The sequence below is a fragment of the Pristiophorus japonicus genome, chromosome 5 (genome assembly GCF_044704955.1).
Source record: "Pristiophorus japonicus isolate sPriJap1 chromosome 5, sPriJap1.hap1, whole genome shotgun sequence".
Lineage (NCBI taxonomy): Eukaryota > Metazoa > Chordata > Chondrichthyes > Pristiophoridae > Pristiophorus > Pristiophorus japonicus.
Window position 1 is genome coordinate 20,219,229 of NC_091981.1, and position 10,877 is coordinate 20,230,105.

General features: G+C 46.5%; 1 protein-coding gene across 6 annotated transcripts in view; it reads right to left on the reverse strand.

Moving 5' to 3' along the window:
* The window catches only part of fars2 (phenylalanyl-tRNA synthetase 2, mitochondrial), a 628,185-nt gene that overhangs the window by 593,671 nt on the left and 23,637 nt on the right, over positions 1 to 10,877 (reverse strand). For all 6 annotated transcript variants that reach the window (XM_070880361.1, XM_070880365.1, XM_070880368.1 and 3 more), the window contains exon 2: positions 9,693 to 9,728. The gene's annotated coding sequence lies outside the window, so the exon portion shown is untranslated. The remainder of the gene's footprint in view (positions 1 to 9,692; positions 9,729 to 10,877) is intronic.

Sequence of the window (10,877 nt, forward strand, 5' to 3'; positions counted from 1 at the left end):
ACTACTTTTTTTAAAATCGGCCAGCAACGCGAGGGGAATTATACCGCGGGGCGACGCGGGATTAAGTAAGGATTATTAAGTAAGGATTATCGTGGGGCGACGCGAATAGGATTACCGCGGGGCGAAGCGGGATTAAGTAAGGATTATCGCGGGGTGACGCGAATAGAAACACCGCGGGGCGACGCGGAGGGAAATGGAAATTGTGTAAAACTAAATCGCGGGGCAACGCGGGATTGTGTAAACTTAAAATTGTACTTATGCCAGGTGCGGCGTCGATCTTGTATATCACTTGGTCCGCCTAGGCTCTGGATAAGGTAACCTATTCCACCGCGGGGCAACGCGGGGACAATCGAGATTAATTAGGACATTGATCATACGTGAGGCGACGCGAGGATGGTAATCATTTAGATAAAACTACGGATGCGGGTAGTCCGCTGCCCTAAATTATGTGAGGAATTTCCGGAAAAGGGCTGAACAATTTAGACTGTTATCTGAACAAATTATTAGGAGATTATTAGGAGATGACTAGGGGGCACTAGAAGCGTAGAGGTGGCAAAAAGAGCACAGAAATTAATTTGGAAAACGGGACGAAGAAAAAGGGATAAAAGCTTAATTGCCACATGGAGACACTATTGTCAAAAACTAAAAGGTTGTAACTTGCGTAACTACGTAATGCCATAAAAAAAGCTGATAGTGACTATCTTAAGTGACATATGGATCCAAAAATAGAGCCGGCCAAAACAATTAATCGGAAAGAAGAGAGACTTTTGTGAACGTCTGTTTTGAATGAGAAGTACTTGTGTGATTTTGACTGCAGAATGAAAGCCTGTTTGGGAAACAGGGGAGTTGTGGTTTGTTTTAGCTCCACCCACTTTTTCAAACAGAGCGAAAGTTTTTTTAACCCTTCGTAGTGTTGTCCTGTATGTGGGAAGTTTAAGAGTGTGAACCTTATTGAATTACATTTTAAGTTAGAAACGCAGGTGTGGATTTATTTGGATGAATCACTTCCTTCTGTCAAGTTGGCAGGAAAACGCCACTAAATTAGGACTCTCATTGACAGAAGGAGGACATGTTAAAACCGTAGACGTCTTAAAGAAAGAGTGCGCGCACGAAAAACGTACTAAGAGTTCCACTGGGACCTCTGAGAAGGGTATCGACAGACTACGTAGTCAAATGGTTGGCTTTGCGTTGACCGAGGCTGATGATGAAATTGAGGAATGGTCACTGACTCGGCGCCCAACGGCGCCTCCCGCAGCCCCTCGCCCCTTACCACAGCTCCCTTCCCATCAACCTCCACCCTACACTCCGGCGGTAGGAGGTAATGATAACCGTAACCCCACACCAACGAACCGACAAGCCCAGGCGGACCCTTCATCTTCTGATAGCGGCTCAGATCCCCAGTTCACAGGCCACATAGCCGAGAGGACCAGATCGAAAACTCGGAGGAATAGGCAGTCTCGCGAATCAGCGAGTCAAAATACCAACCGCGAAAGGCAAAACAGACCCTCTTGCCGATCACGACCCTCACCCGGCCATGACGACACTTGGTGGAAGTGCAGGGGACTGAAACAGGAGGGCCCTGACGGCTCCGAGCCACCCTCTGACCAAGATAATTCCTCCGAGACTGACGTCGCCACCCCAAAGCCCCGGCAGCAATTCCCAGTTCGACCAATGCCAAACCCTGACGCACAACAGGCTGCAGCACACCCCACCATAGATGTTTATGTGCCTTGGAAACCGAATGAAATCATGACTATTCTGGCCAGTATGCCAGATCGAAAAAGAGAACCTGTCAAGTTTATAGATCATCTCCGAACTACCATCGCAGTCTATAATGCGGAATCAAGGGACTAGTGGAACAGGGGATTTTGGTTCAATGTCAGTCCCCGTGTAATACACCAATACTGGCAGTCCCTAAGCCAGGCAAAACAAATCAGTTCCGTTTGGTCCAAGACCTTCGAGCCATCAATGCTATCGTCCAGCCCCTACACGCTCTGGTTCCCAACCCAGCACAGATACAGTCGTTAATCCCAGCAAACGCCAAGATCTTCGCAATAATAGACCTCCAACACGCCTTCTTCGCTTTGCTGCTAGCCCAGACGAGTCAGTACCTGTTCGCCTTCACTTACCAGGGACAGCAATATACATGGACTAGACTTCCCCAAGGGTTCATCCACTCCCCGACCTTGTTCTCAAGGTGCCTGCAGGAACAGTTACAGTCCCTCACGCTGACTAAGGGATCCACTTTAATTCAGTATGTGGTTGATTTACTGGTAGCCAGCGCAGATGAACCAAGTAATCAGGAGGATGCTAATCAGTTACTGAATTACTTGTCCTCCCTGGGATACATAGTTTCACCATCAAAGGTCAAAATTGGCTAGTCTCAAGTCAAATCTCTTGGGATCATTTTATCAGGCACCCACCGAGCCTTGGAGGCTAGCCGAGTCGAACCCATCTGCCAGTTTCCAGTCCCTAGCACGGCTAAACAAATGTGGCAGTGGTTGGGGATGTTTAATTACTGTAGATCCTGGATCCCTAATGTTGCCCTGATGACCAAGCACCTCACACCGTACACAACCAATGAAGGCAGCTTTGAAATAGAAACCGCAGACGTCCAAGCCTTTAAGGAACTAAAGACAGCCCTGCTGCAAGCTCCGGCTTTGGGCCGGCCCCTCTATGACCGGCCCTTTCACTGTATTGTACGATCTTGAAAGATTGTGCTACCGCTGTCTTAACTCAGAAACACGGGGATAAGCATAGGCCTGTTGCCTACTACTCTTCCAAAATAGACCCCGTTGCCTTGGGACACCGTGGATGTACTCAAATATTAACCGCCATCTACAATAGCCTTCAATCCACCGCCAACCTTACCCTCCAGCAGGATATTGTTGTATATACCCCTCACTCCGTAGCTGCCCTCCTGGGTCAACTGCAGATTCAACATCTTACCATGGCCAGGCAAAGCAGATATGAGATCTACCTACTAAATAATCCTAAGCTGACCTTTCGGCACTGTACTGCCATTAATCCTGCCTGTTTTCTTACTGAGCCACCCCAAGATGAGGAAGAACCGAGTCACGACTGTCTATCTTTAATTCAAGAGGCCACCTCGGTCAGGGAAGATTTAGTTGATGTACCAATGGAGGACCCCGACTGTATTATGTATGTTGACGGAAGCTCTTCCATTGACCCAGAAGGCGGACGAATTTCGGGATACGCCATAGTAAACCAGGAGAATCAGGTCCTGGAATCTGCCGCCTTTGAGACCACCTATTCCGCCCAACAAGCTGAACTATTCGCCCTCACTCGAGCCTGTATCTTAGCTAAAGACTTCAAGGTCAATATCTATACCGACTCTAGGTATGCCTTTGGGGTAGCCCATGATTTCGGACAATTATGGAAAAACAGGGGATTCTTGACCTCAAATGGAAATGAGATATCCCATAGGCAACTAGTTTCAGACTTGTTGCAGGCCCTCATGCTCCCCAAGCGTATTGCCATTGTCAAGTGTACCGACCACACTACCGGAAAATCTCCGGTTGACATAGGAAACCGCTGTGCTGACAGAGAGGCCAAGCAAGTCTCTCGCGGACAACAAATGGTGGTGCCCAGAATGATGAGTCAAACTAAAAATCCTGCAAAGGATAAGTTAGCCTCGGAAAAACCAATGCCAACCATCCAAGATGTCATTAAAGCACAGGAGGACGCTCCTGAAAAAGATAAACTGTTGTGGAAAGATTATGGATATACTTATGACAATGTTTCTAAACTCTGGACCACTCCCGCGGAACAGACTTGCATGTCTGACGAATTGGCCCTATGGGTTATTGAATGTATGCACTTTGCTACTCATTGTGGAGCAAGGACAACAAGTGACACACTTTTGGCCACTTGGTGGCACCCTAGACTCCAGGTGCTGGCCCAGAACATCAGTAGTCGCTGCCTTGTTTGCCAACAGCATAATCCAGGGAAGGGAGTACCCTATGATTGGGGTAAGACGCCCCTACCAGAAGGTCCCTTTGAGACCTTGCAGTTGGACTACATTGAGTTGCAAAGAGTACAGTGTTACAAATATGTGTTAGTAATAGTAGATCTGTTTAGCAAATGGATCGAAGCTTACCCTACCCTGGACAATAAGGCTCAAACTGTTGTTAAGGTGTTAATGAGGGAAATTGTTCCTAGATATGGTATCCCAGCTCGACTGAGTTCCGATAATGGGCCTCACTTTATTGGCCAAGTTAACAAAGAATTCTGTTCCCAGATGCGCATTAACCAGCAGCTGCATTGTGCCTACCGACCCCAAGCTGCGGGACTAGTTGAACGTGCTAATCAAACTCTTAAAACCAAGCTTTCAAAACTGGTAGCATCAACCGGACTCAATTGGCTCAAACTCCTTCCCATAGCCCTATTCCAGATCCGAACTACTCCCACCGGTAAGGTTAGACTGACCCCCGCTGAGGTCATTTATGGTAGGCCCCTTAGGACCCCATGGAATCAGAATGTCCCCTCGACTGTCCAATTCCACCACATGACTGAGGAAATGACTACCTACGTTCTTGCCCGGACTCAGGCTCTGCGAATAGCCCACAACCAGGTTCGAGATGCTCACCTCGACCTCCCAGTTTTGCCCGAATCGTCTCTCGTGGCACCAGGGAAGTATGTCCTGATTAAGAAATGGATTCGAAAGGGATTAGAGCCACGATGGGAGGGGCCTTTTCAGGTGTTACTTACTACCCCCACTGCAGCTAAGGTTGAGGGGAGAAGCGCCTGGGTTCACCTGCAACACTGTAAACTTATCACCCCATAACGAACCTATTTTACTGGTTGTCCTAACCCCTGTTTCTGTTCCAGACTTCCTCTTCTCCAGAGCTGAATAAGGTCATTCCTAGGAGCGTCCCGACTAACCGAGTGGGTCCCGAGGAGAACAGTTTGAACCCCTGCCCGTAGTGATAGAGAACCAGCTACACCGACGGTGACCTGAGAAGAGAGGCGAGAAAACCGAACTCTTTGAATCAGCAAAATATTCGGACTATTTATCCTTGTCCATAGAGACACTACAAGAAACATTTTGTTCTCGAGTAATTGTTAACCTAGAACGATAAGATGAAACTGTGTCTGTGTGCCACAGTCTGTATAGTAGCGTTGGTGTACGTCAAGTGCGGCGCGTGGGAAGCGAGACTGAAGCGAGAGCGCCATGTAAACATCTTTTTGTATATGTCTTATGTTTATGCGCGAAATGGGAACTTTGAGTTGCTGGGTGTGCTCACATATGCCTATACATTCCAAAGGGGGAATTCCTTTGCGCCCCGTTCCACTGACCCTAACTGAGACTGTCAAGTGGCTTCTGAGCCAGAATAGCATGAGAGGAGGGGGGCCAATGCAAATACGAAAGATGAAAGGCGGGTCAAGAGAGGGATCACGGAGGGCAGGAGGAGCATCATACCGTTACCGTGTGGACAACCACGGGGACGTCACCGAGTGGGAAAGTGCTGGGTACCCCATTAGTCAAACGTTCCAGGGATGGTACCAACCACCCTATATGACCATAAAAAGGAGCCCCCATTCTTAGTCCTGACCAATACCTCGGGGATCGGGAGGCCAACTGGGACCATATGTTTAACCCGAAATGACACCAGCAGCAAGGGACATATCATAGGGTACACAACCTCAACATCACAACAGGTGCACAAGTCACTATCCTCTCTCACCTTCCGAATAAAACAGGTGGAGGTCTGTGGGCCCAGTCTTGGGACCCCAACACAATATATAAAAAGGCAGCGTATAACGGCACGTATTTTGTGTGCGGGCATAGGGCATATCCCTGGTTACCTAGGTGATGGACAGGGTCCTGCTATTTGGGATATGTGGTGCCATTTGTGCAGCAAACACGTACCCTGGCGGAAGCACATGCCTCCAGCCGACACAGGCGAGCCCTCACCCCCGTCGAGAGATTCTTTGGGGTCATGATGTTCCCATTCGGGATAGGACGCACCATGGATGAAGTACAGAACCTAGAGAGGGTATTGGAACAGATAGCTAACTATACTGCTGAAGCTCTGGAGGACATCACGGCCGAAATGGTAGAAATACGGACCGTAGCATTACAAAACCGAATGGCCCTCGATTACCTGTTAGCTGAGAAAGGGGGGACATGTGCCCTGATAGGATCTGAATGTTGCACTTACATTCCCGATAGTTCAGAAAACATAACCAATCTCGCTGATCACATAAGAAGGGAGGTAAAGAAGTAATCCACGCCAGCAGGAGGAGCTAGCTGGTTTGATTGGCTATTAGGTGGATCCTGGGGATCCTATCTAATGCATGGGGCAATTATTCTCATCGTAGTAATAATTACCTGTTGCTTGATTATTGGTTGCTTTAAACTTTGTTGTAAAGTCATGATGGCAAGGTTAGCAAACCCTCTTGTGGCCATGGGCTCCCGGGTTATGATCCAGCAAACTAAAGACCTACTCGACAAGGAGGATCAGGAAAGAGAGTGCGAACGGCTGAATGCGATACTCCTGGAATAGTCACCAGGGTTATCATGGAATGATAAAAGGGGGGAATGAGAATGTGAATAGAGGGATTGTGAATGTGTCAAGTGGTGAAGAGAATCATGGGAAGATAGCTGAAAGAAATGTCAATCTGCAATACTTGCAGTGTCGACACAAAAACGGGTTACTCAGAGTGTGGTCAAACACGAGTTATGCGAAAAGCAAAATCAGGCATGAGTCAGACGAGAGACTGTTATAACAAGCCATAAAATAGGGAAGAATCCCGTAGCGAAACCGCAAACAGACTAACATTAGCACCCGCCCTGTCTGGGGGACCTGTCGGCCTGCCGTTGGATGTATTCTGGGGGAAGCAGAAAGTGATTGGATGAACTAAGTGCTAATCAAATGTGTTCTGTTTTGAAAATGTATAACTGCTGTGGTTTCGCGCTGTAATGAGACTTGTCCTGAGGGAGTTGAACAAGCTCTAATAGAGTGTGTTCCTTTATCTTGACAAGTCCCGATCGGAGAAGCTTCAATAAAGGTCTTACAGAAAAGGCAACAAAGGTGTTCGTGTCAGTGTATTCGCTGAAACAGATTGAGGGAAAAAAAATCCGTATTAACATTATCTGAAAGATAGCATCTCTGACAATACAGTACTCCCTCAAGTGTCAACCTGGAATCGGTGCTTAAGTCCCCAAGTGAGTCTTGAACCCATGATCTCATGAATCTGCAGCAAGAGTGCTACCACTGAGTTAGGCTGACACACTGTAAATGCCACCTTACAGATTTAACCACAACCTGCAGTTATATAGAGCCTTTAGCGTTGTAAAACGCCGCAAGGCGCTTCACAAGAGTGTTATCAAACAAAATTTGTCATGGTATATATTTAATAATGAAGATAGATATGTGTGAACCCAAATTGTCAGGGTCAGCAGCAATGTTCCCACTAAGCTGCGTGGCCGCGCAGTCACCTGCAAGGTCCCGTGCAAGTCACTCACTGGCTTTTGCGCTGCAGATACTGCACATGCGCAAAAATTTGAACGGGCATTGGGGGAGGCAGGCCTTGCATGAGGCAGTGGAGCTTACATCGCCAAGCCTGTTTCATAGTCAAGCCTGATTCTGTTCTCATCCCATTTTCACACATATGTACTTTTGAACTAGGGTCACACAATGATGTGTGAAAACCCAGACAGATTTTTGCCTTTCCTCGGCCAGGACAACTGAAATCAATTGCAGGGCTCCTACCACCTCTCTGGCTGAGATCAGCTGACTCAGTTAAGATCAGGGATTGATCCCCTTCATTACAACAGTGACTACACTCCCTAAGTACTTCGTTGGCTGTAAAGCGCTTTGAGACGTCCAGTGGTCGTGAAAGGCGCTACATAAATCCAAGTCTTTCTTTCTTTAAGTCTGTTTTGCTCAGCATTACACCATGTTTAACCACTGAGCCACTAGGGGGAGCCTGCAATCAAGACTAAAAGGAACCCACAACGTAATTTCTATAAAACAACTTCTGTGTTATAACTATTTTTGCACGAATTAAACTAAAATATCCTATTTATTTATTTTTATGAAGCTCAATAACCTGTTAAAAAGTTACAGATGGACTGAAAAAAATACATACTGTACTGTCCAGACACAATAGTTACAGTACTTCTTCAGATCTTTAGAAAGTTTTCAGATCTTTAGACAGTATAAGTAGATTTGTTCAGTTCTGTACTGTGGTAGCTCGATTCTTGGGACTAGATCCATAAATAAGCTTTGTAAATGGACGAGCAACATGTAACAGCAAGAATCAGGTACGAATTTGTGCGAGTTTTTTGATGAGGTAACAGAGAGGGTTCATGAGGGCAATGCGGTTCACATGGTGTACATGGATTTCCAAAAGGCGTTTGATAAAGTGCCACATAATAGGCTTGCCATCAAAGTTGAAGCCCATGGAATAAAAGGGACAGTGGCAGCATGGATACAAAATTGGTTAAATAAAAGGAAACAAAGTAGTGGTGAATGGTTACTTTTCGGACTGGAGGAAAGTGGTGTTCCCCAGGGGTCGGTACTAGGACTACTGCTTTTCTTGATATATATTAATGATTTGGACTTGGGTGTACAGGGCACAATTTCAAAATTTGCAGATGACACAAAACTTAGAAGTATAGTGAACAGTGAGGAGGATAGTGATAGACTTTGAGAGGACATAGATAAGCTGGTGAAATGGGCAGACACATGGCAGATGAAATTTAACGCAGAAAAGTGTGAAGGAATACATTTTGGTAGGAATAACGAAGAGAAGCAATATAAATGAAAAGGTACAATTCTAAAGGGGGTGCATGAACAGAGAAACCTGGGGGTATATGTGCACAAATCATTGATAATGGCAGGGCAGGTTGAGAAAGCGGCTAAAAAAGCATACAGGATCCTGGGCTTCATAAATAGAGGTATAGAGTACAAAAGCAAGGAAGTTATGATGAACCTTTATAAAACACTGGTTCAGCCGCAACTGGAGTATCGTGCCGGCATCGCACTTTAAGAAGGATGTGAAAGCCTTATAGGGGTGCAGAAACGATTTACGAGAATGATTCCAGGGATGAGGGACTTCAGTTACATGGATAGACTCGAGAAGCTGAGGTTATTCTCCTTAGAGCAGAGAAAGGGGAGAGGAGATTTGATAGAGGTGTTCAAAATCATGAGGGGTCGAGACAGAGTAGATAGAGAGAAACTGTTCCCATTGGCAGAAGGGTCAAGAACCAGAGGACACAGATTTAAAGTGATTGGCAAAAGAACCAAAGGCGACATGAGAAAAAACTTTTTTTAACACAGTAATTGGTGAGGATCTGGAATGCACTGCCTGAGAGGCAGACTCAATTGTGGCTTTGAAAAGGGAATTGGATCAGTACCTGAAGGAAAAAAAATTGCAGGGTTACAGGGAAAGGATGGGGAGTGGGACGAGCTGAAATGCTCTTGCAGAGAGCCAGCACAGGCTCAACGGGCCGAATGGCCTCCTTCTGTGCTGTAACCATCCTGATTCTAAAATTGCAATGTAGTAAAATTTCAGTAAAATATTAGACCACTGCTTTGTTCTACTATTTAAGTTCAATAGGTATAGCCATCATCAAAAAATGCAGTGGTATTTATCCTATTGGTAAATTACCAAATATGCTCTATCACAATACAAGGGATACATTGATGGAACAAACATACCTTTTGTGCGACTGTTTTGACTGCAGAAATTACTTCCTGAGAATGAAAGGAAACAGATTATATGCCATATAGTTTTTTTTTAAATGTTCCGACACACAGAGGGGGTGCGGGAGGGGGGGGAGAGAGAGAGAGAGAGAGAGGGGAGGGGGAGAGGGGAGTGGAGAAAAGAGCGAGGGGGGGGGCAGTGAAAGGAGAGAGGAGTAGAGGTGGCTGGGGGCGGGGGTCGAGAGAGAGGGGGCGGGGGTTGAGAGAGGGGGGGGCGGCGGTCGATAACATAAGAACATAAGAATTAGGAACAGGAGTAGGCCATCTAGCCCCTCGAGCCTGCTCCGCCACTCAACAAAATCATGGCTGATCTGGCCATGGACTCAGCTCCACTTACCCGCCCGGTCCCCATAACCCTTAATTCCCTTATTGGTTAAAAATCTATCTATCTGTGATTTGAATACATTCAATGAGCTAGCCTCAACTGCTTCCTTGGGCAGAGAATTCCACAGATTCACAACCCTCTGGGAGAAGAAATTCCTTCTCAACTCGGTTTTAAATTGGCTCCCCCGTATTTTGAGGCTGTGCCCCCTAGTTCTAGTCTCCCCGGCCAGTGGAAACAACCTCTCTGCCTCTATCTTGTCTATCCCTTTCATTATTTTAAATGTTTCTAAAAGACCACCCCTCATCCTTCTGAACTCCAACGAGTAAAGACCCAGTCAACTCAATCTATCATCATAAGGTAACCCCCTTATCTCTGGAATCAGCCGAGTGAATAGTCTCTGTACCCCTCCAAGGGTAGTATATCCTTCCTGAAGTAAGGTAACCAAAACTGCACGCAGTACTCCAGGTGCGGCCTCACCAATACCCTGTACAGTTGTAGCAGGACCTCCCTGCTTTTGTACTCCATCCCTCTCGCAATGAAGGCCAACATTCCATTCGCCTTCCTGATTACCTGCTGCACCTGCAAACTAACTTTTTGGGATTCATGCACAAGGACTCCAAAAAGAGTTTCATGCACAAGGACCCCCAGGTCCCTCTGCACCGCAGCATGTTGTAATTTCTCCCCATTCAAATAATATTCCCTTTTACTGTTTTTTTTCCCCCCCCATTTTCCGACAATGTATTCCATCTGCCAAACCTTAGTCCATTCGCTTAACCTTACTAATTTTCTCTTTGCAGCCTCTCTGTGTCCTCTAC